This window comes from Arachis ipaensis, chromosome B02 (assembly GCF_000816755.2).
Source record: "Arachis ipaensis cultivar K30076 chromosome B02, Araip1.1, whole genome shotgun sequence".
NCBI lineage: Eukaryota > Viridiplantae > Streptophyta > Magnoliopsida > Fabales > Fabaceae > Arachis > Arachis ipaensis.
Window position 1 is genome coordinate 14,564,118 of NC_029786.2, and position 3,854 is coordinate 14,567,971.

The 3,854-nt window shown below is 37.3% G+C and overlaps 1 long non-coding RNA gene across 3 annotated transcripts; it reads right to left on the reverse strand.

Moving 5' to 3' along the window:
* LOC107628200 lies at positions 1,356 to 3,276 on the reverse strand. Of its 3 annotated transcripts, XR_001617635.2 has the most exons (4): positions 2,625 to 3,275; positions 2,460 to 2,553; positions 2,234 to 2,348; positions 1,356 to 1,441 (listed from the first exon to the last, which is right to left on the reverse strand). It is a non-coding gene; the product is annotated as an uncharacterized LOC107628200 (long non-coding RNA). The 3 variants fall into 3 exon arrangements; XR_002357142.1 differs by having other exon boundaries at positions 2,234 to 2,553; positions 2,625 to 3,276; XR_002357143.1 differs by lacking the exon at positions 1,356 to 1,441 and having other exon boundaries at positions 2,219 to 2,553; positions 2,625 to 3,274.

Sequence of the window (3,854 nt, forward strand, 5' to 3'; positions counted from 1 at the left end):
CAAAGTTTTATTCTACTGCGGACATTAAAGTTGTTGTGTACTTAGCTTACAAATAATAATTTATTAACTTAGTTGTTGTGTGATGCCTTAACGTTAAATTTTTGCCTTGACGTTAAATTTAGTAAAATTTAAAAAAGATTAATTTTCAAAAAAATTTCCACAGCCAGGAGTCGAACCCGAAAATTCATTCACTCTCTTAATGAATTGACCAAAGTTTTATACTACTGTGGACGTTAAAGTTGTTGTGTACTTAGCTTACAAATAATAATTTATTAACTTAGTTTTTGTGTGATGCCTTAACGTTAAAATTTTGCCTTGACGTTAAATTTAGTAAAATTTAAAAAAGATTAATCTTCAAAAAATTATCCGCAGCGTTAAATTTAGTAAAATTTATAATAGATTAACATTCAAAATATTTTCCGCAGCCAGGAGTCGAACCCGGAAATTCATTCACTCTCTTAAGGAATTCACCAAAGTTTTATACTACTGCGGAGATTAAAGTTGTTGTTTACTTAACTTACAAATAATAATTTATTAACTTAGTTGTTGTGTGATGGCTTAACGTTAAATTTTTTCCTAGACGTTAAATTTAGTAACATTTAAAAATGATTAATTTTTAAAAAATTTTCCGCAGCCAGGAGTCGAACCCGAAAATTCATTCACTCTCATATTGAATTGACCAAAGTTTTATACTACTGCGGACATTAAAGTTGTTGTGTACTTAATTTACAAATAATTATTTATTAACTTAGTTTTTGTCTGATGCCTTAACGTTAAATTTATTAAAGATTAACATTCAAAAGATTTTCCGCATCCAGGAGTCGAACCTGGAAATTCATTCACTCTCTTAAGGAATTGACCAAAGTTTTATACTACTGCGGACATTTTAGTAAAATTTATAAACGATTAATATTCAAAAATTTTCCGCAGCCAGGAGTTAAACCCGGAAATTCATTTACTCTCTTAATGAATTGACCAAAGTTTTATACTACTGCGGACATTAAAGTTGTTGTGTACTTAGCTTACAAATAATAATTTATTAACTTAGTTGTTGTGTGATGTGTAACACCCTAACTACCAAAGTTCACACTTCCGGCTGCGCGACTCTGATAGCTCGGACATTACGACGACACTTATACTACTTAATACTAAAATATGAGCCTGTTTAAAACTTTAAACCACAATACCGCTCCCAAAAATACTTTTGTTCGATAACGTACCTCCATAAATACCATTCAACTTACAACAACTCATAAAGAGTACATCCATATATATACATAAATATATATTAATAATATTACAAACATAATCCAATACAATTCCTATCCCTCTTACAGATTATATCAAGATAAAGGCGATGGTGCAGTAAATCATAACTAAAACAATACAGAGCATCACAACAACAATTAAATAAGCTCTTCGTAACTTCTGCGCCCATATCCTGAAAGGGGAAAATGTAGGGGGGTGAGAACATCATCCTCGAAAGGGTTCTCAGTAGAGGGTTTTTGGGAATTACTGTAATAGGATACTTGAAGATAAACCGTAATAGTGATTAATAACCGTCTCATGCCTCTTTTCAAAAACATCGGTTTACAATAAAAGTAAAGTCGGAAATCTTTTCTGAAAGAGGAACCATTCAATTCTTAAAAACTCAAATGTCTTTCAAAACGGTTTATCTATGCTGAAACAAAATAGCATTTCATATTTTATTCCAAATCAGAAACATAAAACTAAAATCAACCATTGGTTCATCTCATTCCAACCACGGCCCTAGACCCAAACAATCCAACCACGGCCCTAGGCCCAAACAATCCAACCATCAACCAAATCACCAAGAAACCATTTCAAAAATCAACTCAATACCAACCGATTTAACTCATTTCTAAAGCTTTAAAGAATCGGTTCAATAATAAATCATTTATCAAAACCAAATCAATTAAAGCAACCCAGGCTGAATTTCAAAAGTATTCTATCTTTCACATCATCAAAATAATTGACTCCATTCAAACCAATCCTCAACGGATTAAACTCATTTAAAATCTTTAAAGAATCAACTTCAAACATTACATTTCACAAGCCACACAACAATTCAGCCAAACCAACATCCATAGTCATTCGAGTCAATCAAATAATACATAAGGCAGATACAATCACCAAATACACAATATCTCACATCAGTACCCATATGTAATAATTCTAATAATAAACTATAGTTTTCGGAAAGCGCCCCTACCTCAAAACGTAATTCTATAATCCAAACGCCTCATCAAGCCCATTTCTGCCTCAACCCGAACTGACGGCAACCAAAACCTCAACTCCCAGCCACATTCACAATAACCATAGCAACACTAATTGCAACATACAACAACCAGAACTCAATCGTATAGCGATTAATGCCACAAACCTCAGCGTATGATAACAGGACAGTAACTAAAGGGCTTTCAAATCAAAATGCTTACTGAACCGAAGAAGGAACGGTTGAACCGAAACAGTGGCGGTCTCCGAACCGGTTCGGCGGCAACCCAGCAGTCAGCCCCTAGCAGCAGCGGCGATCTGAACCACACGCAGCGACGATGAAGTTCCAGGAAACTCAACAGAAGGGAAACTCAACTTAAAAGCCTTACCGACAGCCTTTTCCGGCGACGACAGCAGGGTCTCAAGCAGCAGAGGCTCAGCCCGGAGCTCCGGCGGTGATTCCGGAAGTGACAGAACCACTCCAGGCGGTCAAAACACAGGGGCACAGCTTTCTCTTCCGACCACGACACCTGCGGCGGCCTGAATCCTTTTCCGGCGACAGTGAGAACCCCAACAGCGCGGCGCGGTTCAGTCTGCTCCATAGCACAGCAGCAACCGAGCCTCCAACTCGCGTCGTCCTCTCTCCCACGATGCTCACTCACGGCGAACCAGGGAAGCAAAAGCGGAGCTCCATCGTGCTTCTCGTTCGGAGCTGGCAAGGACGATGGCGCGGTGACCCCGACGGCAACTGGGCGCAGCTCGCAGCTCCGTGGGTGGCGGCGACGCGATGAGTTCCTCTTCTCCTCTTCTCTGCGCGACACGACTCTGACTGCGGACTCCAAGGCGGCGCGACGGCGGTGGTGAGGCCTGACGCACCGGCGACGCTCCTCCCTCCCCTCTTCCTTCCTTCCTTCTCCGTGTATCCCTCACCCCACTTCCCTTTCTGTTTCTATTTCCGTTGGAGGGGTTTTGGCTGGCAACGCGTTTCAAACCTTGGGGGAAAGAACGGCGCTGGGTAGGGGTCAAGTGGCTAGGGTTTCAGGGTTAGCTTTTAGAGTAAAAATTAGGGTTAAGGGCATTATGGTAATTTCACATAAAATTGGGAATAATATAGTAATTGAAATCCAAATTAAGTCCAACACTAATTGTATATAGGAAATACAATTTGCTCATCAATTTCACAAATTATTTTCAATAAAATGTCCAAATCAAATAATTAGAAGTAATATACTTAATTTCTTCATTTTCCAAAATAGCAGTAATAATATTTAAAATATTACTTATCTAATCCAAATCATATAAAATCCTTATTATTTCATAACTATCAACCTTATACTTTAAATATAGAAAATAATCCAATAATTATAAAATTGGATAATAATCATAACTTATCTCAAATCCAATAAATCAAAACTTGCCTTAATTATCTTTAATAAAATAATTTCTGAAATTGAGGCTGTAAATAACTATATGATTTGAGACTTGATCATAAAAAGACTTTTCAAAGTCCTGGGTCTTACATTCTACCCACCTTATAAAAATTTTCGCCCTCGAAAATTGATACAAAATGAAAGAAATTCCATAACAGTTCACCTTTGAACACATTTAAGGAAGAAGCA